Consider the following 13255-nt stretch of genomic DNA (forward strand, 5'->3'; position numbering starts at 1 on the left):
CTGAGAATTCCTAGAGAAGTACTTAAGACAGAAGTAAGAGACATTACAAAGGACAGCCAGCTGCAGATGTTCTTATCCTTGTGAGTGAAAACCTAGAAATACTTGAAATACTCCAGATAGCTATGGTTGGCCAGCAAACACCACAGCAAATATATATCTTTGTTTTAAGTAAACCATTAATAGAACAGTCCAATCACATTGATAAAAAGCACACTAATATTCTTGGACTTAACTACTTAACTGTAACTGGCCATCCAAAACTAAAGCTACAAAAATTGAGACACTTCCAACAGGGGAAAAAACATATAAAGATCCAGCTTCTGTCTGTGACACAAACATTTTGAAAGCTGTTCTTTGAAACAGATCTATCAGAAGTACACTGTATTACAACAAAAGAGGGCTGCTCGAAAATTTAAGTCCAAAAATAGCCTTTGTCACAGAGTCCTACTTTGAGTGAAAGATTTATTTAAATTACAGCATAATGAGAAACCTTTCTTTGACCTTTGCACAGTCAAATTCTGATTCTTAATTGCTCAACTGATTTAATCCATGGTTATTATTTCAGAAAAAAACCCTGTATTTTAACAACTGCTCCTTACACTAGATGATGTCTGTTTGAAAAGATCAGTCTGAACTCTCTCGAATCTTATCATTCACCTTTTTTTAATAAAGTACAACTGCAATTCTTCTTTTCCTTGGAGGAAAGCACAATAAAAGTATGGCCTTAATCCATTAAGAACATTAAATCAGATTTTTAAATTGTGAGCCTTTGGCTCCATCCTTGTAATGGGAATTTCATTCTGGTGATAATATATGCCTCTGAGGTCTTGCTGGCAGCCCTCACCATGCTTTAGAGAGGCCAGCAGGAGCCAAGCGACACAGCAGATTCCCTCTTCTTGTTCTATCAGTGTTCGGTGGAAACATGGCCACAGTCCACATCGAGGGTGTGGTACCCTGGCATTCATCACAGAAACAGAAAATAAGGATGCATTATTTTGGGATGAATATTTAAACCCTGCTTTTTTTCTACATATTAATGAATTATTTGGGCACTTTAGACACATTATTATATATGTTCATATGTATAAATGCACATATATTTTTCTCTAGAGAAAAGGGAGAAAGAGGAAAGTATGCAGACAGGAACAGGGACAAGAATGGGTGTCACTACGCTGCTCCTGACACAGAAATGCACCCAGTGCTGAAATGGCAGACCAAACAGCCACATCCTTTTTACCAAGGATAGGATCGCTGGAATTGGACGTGGGTTATACAGGAAGGACTTGAGAGGCCCTTGGCAGGGCTATAAAAGCACATGAAAAGTCCCCTGCAGAATGATACAGCCATCCCAAAGGGAAATAGAGCTGAAAGGGGAGCTCTGGCTTTTAGCCCATTCTTATTTCTTCACTCAGACTGTTGAGAGGTACAAAACCATGCCAAACATGTTGCTTAGCAAATTAAAATTAAAGCAAGTTCTTTTCTTCTTTTAGCATGCTTAGTCTCCTACACTGGAGATATTCAAGGCCCGCCTGGACAAGTTCCTGTGTGATGTACTGTAGGTTACCCTGCTCTTGCAGGGGGGTTGGACTAGATGATCTTTTGAGGTCCCTTCCAACCCTTGGGATTCTGTGATTCTGTGATTCTGTGATTAGTTTTGCACCTGTATGCATTCATACACTCACACAAACCTTTCTGAAAAAAACAAAAAATTAAAAAAAAGTTACCTAAGAAATAACTCTGAAACAGATTATTTTTCTCAACCCATCATCGCTAGTAGCTGCCCAAGGAGGACCTACGTGCCTTGCATACTTCCAGAGCTACTGGATAGAGCAGCAGAGGTTATGGATATTTAATAGACTATCAGCACAGATGTATAAAACAGGTGTGTTTGAGGAAATACAAATATTCACAGATGACTTGTCACTGACAAAGAGCCTGAGGTCTCTTTACCAAGAAGAGTACTGTATTCCATTGTCCCAAAGGGAACAGACATTTCTCATTTATACAAAGGACAGTCAAATAAAGAATCCAGAGATGGGTTACTCCTTCCAGAAGCTCCCAGTAACCAATGGTAATGCCAGGATAGTAGGGCTGTCCATTTCTAAAACATACAGAGATTTGCCCAGGACTAAAGAACAAGATAGCAAATGGAAGGTAGCCACTGCACACACACAAAAGCTCTTGTCAGGGCAGAACAAAAGCTCAGCATGCTTTTAACTCTGTATTTAAAAATACAGTATGAAAAGCTCTTCACAAACTGAAGAAGCTGAGCTAGCAGTTATAATAGATCCATATTAACAAGCAAGAAAGAAGGCAACTTCTGAATCCATTAAAAGAAAGATTTCAAGATTATTAAAAAAAAAAAAGAAAAAAAAAAAGATCCACTTTCTCCCCCAGGCTGTACGTCATCACTTCACTTACACATGCTTCACACTTTGTCCATGCTTCTCTCTTGAAGGAGAAGTGAAAAGACTGTTCTAAAAAGCCAGAATGAAACAGAACAGATTTAAATGCACATTTGTGATAAACACTATTAAAGACTGTTCACTTAATAAAGACTAAATTACTAAAGGAGTCCTCTTAAAAACACAGTTAAAACCACAGGAACATGTAAGGCAGGGAAAGTTGCTATGATTCTTGACAACCTTCAGAATTATACACTGAGTTATACATTATAAATGGATATAAATTATACATTTCAACATCGACTGAAGGTAAGACAAAAAGCACAAGTGTCCTGCCTTAGGGATTAATTTCTTTTATAAAGCTGCTGCTCAGCAGACACTATGTTCTTTCGGGGAAAAGGATATAGATGGAACAAAACATGACTGGAGTGAGAATGTCTGAAACATGGAAAAACAAGCAAAGAACAGGCAGTTCCAAATTCTGTATTCGCAGGCCAAAAACCCAGTCAATGAAATGAATACATGACTTAATCATTTTAATAAATGAAGCCTCTGTTTTTATTTCCACGGTTTGAGAAAAAGTTTCTGTCAGGCTCCTTATTTGCCTTCTGCCATGCCTAGCATGCAGTACCAGACATTGCTGGGGCAGCAGTGACAAGGTCCATCAGCAGGCAAATCTTCTGAGTCTTGTTCAAGACCTGAGAAACAATACCAGACTGTTTTCTAGGATGTCCTCTCACCTGCTTTCTGCTGGTGGGCAATGGCTCACCAGCCTGCAAGCAAAGCTGTAACTGAACACATCAACAGCACTTTTTACTGCAGAGATGTGGACTAGCCATGTGCCACGTCTGCTCTACAGAGAGCTGCTAAGTTCTGTAAACATGTGGACAGACAACAGAAGATCTAAGCACACACTAACATACCTAGTATCTCCTTCACCTCATGGGGAAATCAGCAGGTGCGGGAAGGCTTAAGAAGCTACATCACAAATGGCACTGGAGCAGTTTCAGAGAATGGTTCCACCATTGCAATTTCCTTGCTAGAAAGGAAAAAGGCAAAAGATTCTCTCTTTTGCTCCAGGACACTCGCTCACCCAGTGTCCAGCCAGCAGCACCTTTCCTCATCAGCATCCAACTCATTAGTGCCTAACCATTCACAACTCCAGTTTAGTGTTTATGTAAAAAAAATAATACAGCATACATTTAGCTAGCTGGTCAAGGATACATTGTGCTGTATGCTACGGTAATAGCCACTATGGCATCTGTGACTTAAGACCCCAAGGCCTATTAGTCCTTTGTTTCTTCTGTGTTCAAATTCTTATGTTAGATAAAGAGCTGAAGAAGTTCATGACTTGCATTCCTAGACTGATAAGCTTATTTCAAACTAACCTTTGCAAGCCTCCAGCTGAAAATGCAGTATGACTAAAACTCTGAAGGTGGAAAAAGTGTGAAAGTGTTTGATCTTAGCCACTGTTTCACCTGGTGGCAACAGAAGAACTAGATTCACTCTTCTTTCACCTTATTTTAGTCCCAAAACATCCTAGCAGCAGTAGAAATCCGAAAAGGACATGAAGGAGAGAAAGCTACATTTCCCTGTGCTTGAGGAGATAAAACTCAGCAAAAAAAAGTTACCCTGGTTAAATTATTGGATTATAAATGTTGAACCTTTCTCTCCAAGCCTCCCTTGAACCTCAAGAATCAAGGTACAATAAAATTTGAGTAAAATCTACTGCTTTTCTTTGCCAATTTGTTAGAGAAATATAATCCCCATTTTAATTATTCACAGCTCCCAAGCATTACAGTCTGATGTAAACCCAGAGGAGAAGGAGCTTGAGCCAACGCAGGTCACCCTCCTGTGAGGCTGTCCCAGAGATGGGTTTCCACTGTCTGTGCTGCCTCTCCAGGCTGGTTTGGCAGAATGCTGTGAGTTCCACGTTTTGCAGTAAATAAGAAGACCTCCAGATATCACCTTGGCAAACCTGCATCTGATGCTGTTTGGCAACACAGGTGAAGTGCCAGGATATGGTGCATTCTGCTGTATGCAAAATTATCTACACAACTGCTTTTGTGAAAGGAAGACAACTTTTATTCTTTTCTGTCACGTGAAGTGTGCATTAGGTGTAGGACTTTGTGAAATTGTCATCATGAGCCTAACTTTGTTCTTATTAGGTGAATGGCAAGACTTGTATCTGTGACTGAGAATCGAGCTAAACAGCAATCTGAGTTTTTGAGAAAATCCTCTCCTAAAAAAATTAATGCGCACTATTATGAGAATTCTCCATATAGCATCTTCTCCAGTACACACTTCTATTCACTTCTCTCCACAGGGTGAGGTTATAAATCTATCAATGCAAATAATTCACAGATTAGACAATCATGCATTTAGATTTCCTTACCTGTCCTTTTTCCTTGCATTATGTAAAAGAAGAAGCAGATGCTTAAAGAAAACAGTTACAGATTACATTTTGTTCTCATTTACATCCACACAAGTTCCCTGACTCTGTTCTTTTCAAATCTGCATACAGCTCAGCAATAACAGTCCGTCAAATAGTCCAAAAACCACAGTCTTAATCAGGCTAAATTACTGCTGACCCAATCCTGTTAAAGTTATGCCCACATAAAACCGAGCTGCAGCTAAGACATCTAGTGTGATCATTCCTATTGGACAGTAATTCATAGTTACTTTCATATACAGGTCAGAATAATATTTACAAGCTAGCTTGCCAGTCATATTACTGCAAAATTAAGGCTAGATACTTGAAGCTTAAAAATGCAAACAGTGCTTTAAACCATGATTGATATTCTGTTATAGGCATTTATCCTACCAATAATTAAATCACTTGCAAAAAATTGGTAAGAAATAAATTAGTTTAAACAGATCTAACCAGCAACACATGCATTATTCAGTCATATCAACTGACCCTGAGCTCCAGACACTGTTTTTTCTCACACTGCCTTTGACTCCTGAGCTGCCTCCTCTGCACACTCTCCTTATCTTTTACAGCCTTCCATCCTGCATTCCTGCTCAATATTCCTTGGGTTAATGCTACCACAGAGCAGATGTGAAGGAACGGTGTGTTTACTGATTTTCACTTCGCATACCGCAGCAATTACATTCACTGCACGTCCTGGTGCCCTGTAACTGATTCCTCTTGAAGAACATACACAGGCAAACCTTCATACAAAATCTATTGTGCCTTCAGATTTCTCCCTTCAACATAATTCAGTTCAAGGATCTTTCTCCTTGCTCTGTCTACTATGGCTGCTGCAAAGAGCAGCGATCCTCAGCAGACTGCTTTAAAAACAAGTATTGCTAAGTGACAGCTATACCTACATATTAAGGTATCTTTAATACAAGAATTTAAGGAGCAAACAAATGAAAGGCAGTTTACATCACTGGAGGACAGTACCCTGAGATTTACATTTCAGCCTGCACTTAAGGCATAATTCCTTTGGTATTCACTGCAGTATTTTAGCTGTGATGAACACATCTAGCACTAGTAAGAAACATACTTTAACAAGAGTCCCACTGCTGTCAATTGCAACTTATGAAAGTAAACAGAAAACCGTTATTTATAAAAACACTAAATCAGGAAGAGAGTTTTAAGAATCTATAACAGACATCTGTGTGGTTTATCACTACATATCTAGTTTATATGAACCCTAAGGCAAAGATGAATAAACCTCCTGGCTATATGAACCATGGCACATTACACATGTGCACAGGGCAGGCCAGACAGGGCAGCGTGACTGCCACGGGCTACTGAGCCAGTACCGTGGGCCAGTGCTGCAGGCTGAGCTCACGGAACTATCATTTGCCCCCCATGAACTTGAGTTACTGGTGAGATCTCAGCTCAGCGAAGGACAGTGACTGCTGCGTGAAGGATGTCTGCTTCAGCAAGAAGGGCTGAAGGGCTAAGATGTAGCATGCATTAGCTTGTGAAGGCACTCAGCGTGGGATGGCTAACACCATCCAGCTTCCGCCTGTTCTGGAAACAGCAGCTCTGGGAGTGATGTCTACTGTACTTTCTGCCTGCAGAGAAACCATGCACATAGAATGAAATATGTGTTCTTAAATACATACATACACACGTGTATGTGCGTATATGTGTAGACATTATTACCCAGGTGATCTGATGAAGTTAACATTACTATGAAAGAAGTTATAAATATCTAATCAAGTAAAAAAAAAAAGTAGTGTCTGACTTATGTGATCAGTCATCTATGAGTGAACAATATGATCCAAATTACTGCGCAAAAGACCCACAGGCAGAAAGATTATAAATGTATCTACGATGCATATGAATACAACTTAGTTCAGCTTCCTGGAAAGACTTGCAGCTCCTCATTGAATTAAACATTATTTTTTTCAGTCCAGCACATAAGTTTATTCCAATCAGGCAAATGCTTTGCAGAAGTCAAAACTGAATTATTACATGTAGAAAGAAGGGGCTAATTTTGCAAAGAACTTTCACTAATGGATGTCCATATGGCCTATTTATACAAATGTATAAACAGATTAATGAATAACACAATATTCTAGCCTTAGGATGAGGTGACAGTTTTCCTCTCCATGTATGTCAGTATGTGATTATTATGTTGGTTATAATTGGCAAATACAACACAAGAAATTACTGCCATAAGATTACAGGTTAAAAAGCAAGCCTGCAGCAAATGTTCATCCAGCTGCTAAGTCTGATATCGAGTTCTCATGCAGATTGGAGCACTTCATGTATGGACTGGCAAGTACTTCTGCAAGCCGAATGTATTTCTAGATCCACAGACTTAATCTCTTTCTGTACCCATTTCCCAAAATAAAAACAAGGGGAAAAAAGAATATGAGATAGGGATTGTGACCATACATGATCGTTTGTGGGAAACACCCTTGATAACAAATAAGAACAAAATAAAATTGCCAGAAATGCCACCTGTCATCTTTTGCCTTCCCCAAGTTTGCCCACAAATGGAAGTGTTTAGCATATGTAGATCATGACAGAATATTAAAACTTTGACCTTGCTCTTTAAAGAGGCAGCTGAGAGACCCTTGCACTCTGAATAAACCCCCCCAGGAGTATATTTAAACAAATCTCTATACTACCCTTCTGAATTCAATATGCTCCAAGTCAGGTTGCAAAAGAACATTCTGATTTTCCTTGTGCCTAGAGAGAGTTCAGCACAGGGCCAAAGGAGAAATGATTAGAAATATTAAAAAAGGTGAGGAAATAAAAAAGGAAAAAAAATCTCAAGAGAGCAGATCCTAGAAATACTGAGGTTTAAAGTCTGAGAACGGGCAGGCATCCAAGAAACATACTGAGTGCAGGAGACATGGGGATTGCAAGGAATTGGCAGACAGACATCATGGGAGATGCCAAAGGAGTACACAAAAGAGAGTGAAATGAGTCAGAACTTAGAAAAGGAGATATAAGAAAGAGAATCCAGCACAAGGGGAGAATGGGAAAAAGGAGACAGGATCCAGGACTTGCAGCTTTAAAACGTTGGACAAAAATAACTGAAAAACCTAATTCGCCAGATTCAAGGCATCCAGCTGAAGTGATGGAGCGTTCAGTGAAAAGCACTTGAAGAGAAGTGGGATAAAACAATACTCTGGAAAAAGCAACTCAATCAAAGTCCAGAATTCTTTCTGGGCAGGGCGATTTGCAAACTGTAGGTTTCTGTTACCATTTCCCTCTCCTTATCTTCAGTCTTTGCTTATGCAAAAAGTGAGTGAAGGCTGCAGGCTATGCTGTTGAGTGGAGGTGTTGCAAGGGAGGAGACAGCTTTAACAAGAATGCACTCCTTTTATAAAATTCTCCAGGCTTCATTGGAGATTTCAAACAAATGTGCAAGTTTAGACTTCATATTAAAGTTCTGTTGCACGTGACTTTCAAGTAGTCACAGCTTTATTTTTACTTATGTATTTTTACCTGCTTGCCATGATTAAGAAATAAAGCCATGCCTGTCTAGGGAGAGTCCTTGTTTCAAGAGAGTTTTATATATACAAAGGATTGTGCCACTTGTTTTGCAATCTGTGCAGCATCTGCTCTTTAACCTCTTATTACAGTATGGACATGCTGTCTGCTCCATTGTTGTTGGATATGCAGTTCATCTGAAATCTTGAGCGACTTCCAGTGAGCTCATCTTCCATATTTTGGGCTTTGACCTTTGATCTTCCTGTAAACTTAACTCTTTAGACAAGAATAGCATGATGGATCTTTACCCTGAAATGCTTTAAGCGATATGCAATCTCTTTAGTTCTTGTGCTTAACTTATTTTGATTTATCAGAATTAGCACAGGCAGCTGTCTCAGCTCTAGGCAGCACTATGCACAGATGAATATTCACATATACCACACAAATACACAACTCAATTGTAATTCAAACAGTTTCTCTAACTTACCCCTTCACACCCATTCTCCCTTTTGATAGGTATTTTTTTTACCATCAGCATGTTAAGTACAAGTATGCTTTGAATCATTCTTGAAGAATCAAAGCTGGTAAGGAGTGGGCAGTGTAGAGGAGGGCAGGTGGGCCGGCTCTAGGTTTCCAAAACCTCTCATCTTGATGAACACACAACTCAGTATGACAGAGCAAGAAAAGCAATACCAAGTAGATGGGTGTCAGGCTGCTAAAACTTCACAGACCAGAGAGAACACCTCAACACCTGGGAGTTACTGAGAACCAGCTGCAAGGAGTATCTGCGCAATATGCTGCACTCCAGAGGTAGTACTGACACCGACTGTGAAACACACAGTCCCAAGCCATCTCCATGAGAGGGCAGGTATATTTCAGCCAGCTGTTGGGTCCAGCATATTTCTTTAACTGAACCTCAAGATACTGAAGCCATAGTGTCTGCATTCAAAAACTTGGGATATCCAAGTAATTTGCAAATTAAGTCAGCATCTGCTGTCCCCTCTCACCTTCTACCAAGTGGAACACCAGCCACTTGCCTTCATGCCAACCTGAACAAAACCGAAGGTGCAAACTCTGAGCTGAAGGAGAGGGTGATCACCATCACCCCACATTGTAGCTGCTGTCACCCAGGTGTTATCTAGCCATGCTGGAATGAGCCTCCCTGTGACCAGCTCATCACGCAAGGTGACTATACATTGCAACACCTCAGATAAAACCAGAAACACAGAAAACTGAAGGCATGAAGTAGAGGAGACTTTGATTCAGATGCAGGTCTTTGCTTTGCAAAGGTTTCTCTGTTTTGACTATGTTGGCATATTTCATGCAGTATAAAGCTCAGGGAGAATCAACTAAAGGGCATGAAAGTGCTTGCATCAGTGGAATGACTTTCAACTGAGGAGTATGTTCTGTTTGTCTAGGCCAATTTATACCAGTATAACTTCATCCTTGTGAAGGAATGAATCACTAGAAGAAGAAAAAAAAATCACTTCCTACATTGAACTTATTAACAGATATGATCTTTTCAAAGAAAAATAACTTTTTTTCCAAACTTGTATGTAAAAATTTATTAATGAAAATATCTTTCATCTAAAGCTTGCAGAGCTCAAAGTGTTTCATTACAGCTTACCACTCTGAAAATTGAGACAGTCTAAATCTGTTGAAATTGAGACACAAGCACAATCTAAACACTAGAAAGGGTGACTCTGCACACTACAGAAAACCTGAGAATATTCCACAAGGATGTTACAGAAGAAGAACTTTTGCTTTTCTTGCCATATGATGTCACTGGCATGATCTTAGTCTCTGGCAGCTTCAAATGTCTCTGCAAAGGTTCACCTGGACTAGTTTGCACTTGGCCTTTTTTTCCCCCCACAGGACCCATGGTCTTAAACAGAACAGTTATTTAGCACGGATGACAAGCAGTGGTATCTATGGATGTGTCTGATTAGCCTGTTCTGAATTTACAGATGCATCCTTTGAGATAGGAAACCCAAACGGTTAACAGAATAGCCATCAGGCAATTTGTGTGGTTTTGTTCCTATTCCATATATCATAAAGCACCAAAATCATGAGGTTGAATGAAATTCTTTGAAAAATGTTTTTATAAATCTTTTTGATATTTCAGGAAAAAAATATTTCTGAGATTTTGGAGATGTGATTTAGAATTTTTACAGTGTTTTAGAGTCTTCTTCATACTGTAGTGAGCTATTCAAAGGGCTGTCCTGAAGAATACACATCATTAGATTCACAGTTTACTCACTGGATAAAATAAACAGCCCAGCGACAATCTACTCTTTAGCCACAACCTTTGAACATATGTACTCTTAGCTAGGATCCTTCTACAGAGGGGGGCATATTAATGTCCTGTTTGTAACTGGTATTTTTTTGCCCCCAACATCCACAAGCAGCTGGAGGCAGCCCTCTCCCCATCACACTCCACATCCCCTTGGTGCCAGTCACTCTGAGCCTGCTGCTAGTGTAGGAGAAGCAAGTAAAGATGCCGCAGGCAGACGCAGAGGAGCACTCCCACCTGCTGGGCGTTACCTTCCATCCCAACACTGGAACCACCTCAACTCTTGACCTTCTGGCATACAGAGAACAGAGTAATGGTGTTTAAAGATCACTAAAAAATACCCATACTTTAATAAGTATACTTTTATAAGTATTACTTATACTCACACCAGGTGAGTGCACAGACAGCCCAGAATGGGGAGTTTCTCACCTCCAGTTTTTGACAGGGTCCAGAATAATTTACCTATTTATGTGGTTTTGTTAGGAACTATGCAGGGAAGTACCATGGAACTTGCACAAAACCTAAACCAGAATGACATCTGGTCCTGCAAGGGTTCCAGCACAGTACAACAGGCTTGTGAGCATGAGAGCATGAGATGATTTTTGAACATCAAGCACCAAATACAGGGCGGGGAGGAGGGGAAGGGGCAGGAAGGAAAGTGCAGGGCCTTATACATTACAACTACAGCTTTAGGAGTGGCAAAGCATCAGGGATTTCTGTTGCTTCTGGTGAAAATTAAGTAAAGGCAGCAAATCTCTTAGAAGAACTAGCAGAAGACGCATGGCAGAATATGGCCTCGCATGTTTATCCAGTGTCTCTCCCAAAGTACTTAGAGCCTTTGCCATGTGCAAAAGCAAGCCAACCAGCTATTTTTAAACTCAATTGATTCAACACATATGGGCTGAATTCTGTTAAAAGTAATGACCTTCTGATGTAGTTATTGAAATTGCCACTAGACAGAGCTCTTCAACCTATTTTTGACTTCAGAAATGTTTAGAAGCCCAGCAATGTGCTAGAAATTCAACAGCAGTTTGTATTACAGACTCCTTCAGAAAAATGGCACATGACTGTAACAACTGCAGGGCATTTGCAGCCAGGGTGTAGTTTTTGCACTACACTATATATAATCTCATCACTGGAGTTGAGGGCTGCATCTGTGTCACATAAATTCTCTAGTCATTCACCAAGAGCTAGTGATAAAGAGATGACAGATGAAAAAAGAATCTGTTTTTTCCTTGATTAAATGACAGCGTATGTGTTGAAATTGAAAATAAGCAAAACATCTGGAGATCTAAAAGCACTATGACAAGGCTCTAACTGTAGAGTTTACTGTCAAATACATTTTGTCAGAGTTCTGGAAAGGCACAAACAATGGTACCTTTGAAAAACAGAACCATTTTGATTCCAGATAGGTAAAGTGTTAGGGTGGTGAGGCACTGGAATAGGTTGCCCAGGGAGGTTGTGAATGCTCCATCCCTGGCAGTGTTCAACGCCGGGTTAGATGAAGCCTTGGGTGAGATGATTTAGTGTGAGGTGTCCCTGCCCATGGCAGGGTGGTTGGAACTAGATCGTCTTAGGGTCCTTTCCAACCCTAACTATTCTATGATTGTATGATTCTAACATGCATTCAGACAGTCGTTAAGGGTGAATGCCAGCAGAGTGGATTCAATGATTAAGACAACACAAACTTGTTAAATACTATATTGTAATTTAATCATCGGGTAACGGTACTGCATATGCTTTAGTATCCACATGCCCTACTGCCCGTCACAAAGCAGCAGTTCTTCCTGCCAAGCAACGCAGAAATTACCACATGAATTAAATGCTCGCTGACATCCATGGAGCTATGCCGGTTTATATCATCCAATTATCTGGTCTTTTCTGATAAATTCAGGGTAAAACACATTTTGTCTAAAGAAAGCGAACACTCATTTTGGAAACAAGCAGAGAGAGGGATCAGTATTAGCACTGGTTCTCCCGGGCTCACACCCTGATTTGCATTACAGGCAACCCGGAGCAGGAATTTCTGGAATTTCTGCAGCTGTAGCTACAGCACTGATTTCATCTTGTGATTGTGACTTAAATAGCTGTGAAACCACAGCCAGTTCTTGCAGGCCAGCGTTCCTGTACAGCCCATGTATAGAACAGGGTTGGTATAAACATTATCAGGCTTTAATTCATTTCCCTGGTTGGTATTGGGTGTGGGCTTTTAGGTTCCATTTCAGTGTCAGGCACAGTAAATGTTGAGGCAGGTTGCCTCTGCAAGGCCAGGGACTCTCTCTAAGGACACGTAAAGGCTACAACAGGACTTAAACTGCCTACATATCACACTTCAGGACCTTAGGTAATGCATTTGTTGCTTAAGAATGTACCTGCGAAAACTTGGCTCTTTGTTTTCACTTACTCAGCTAAATCTTACTTCCAGGCTCTTTTTCTATCAATCCTTGCCTTGGTGCCAAGCCAGTGTTTCTTTCATGTGCCTCTGGCATGGCTGTATAGGGCAGCTGCACAGCAACCCACATGAATATACCATTAACATCTAATTTTTCTCCCAAGCCATCACTTGCCGACACCAGGAGGCATAGTGACTTGAAAAGAGTGTTGAAAGACAGAGTTGGAGAATGGCAAGGTCAGTTGTGTGAGAACAAA

This window comes from Lathamus discolor, chromosome 3 (genome assembly GCF_037157495.1).
Source record: "Lathamus discolor isolate bLatDis1 chromosome 3, bLatDis1.hap1, whole genome shotgun sequence".
NCBI lineage: Eukaryota > Metazoa > Chordata > Aves > Psittaciformes > Psittacidae > Lathamus > Lathamus discolor.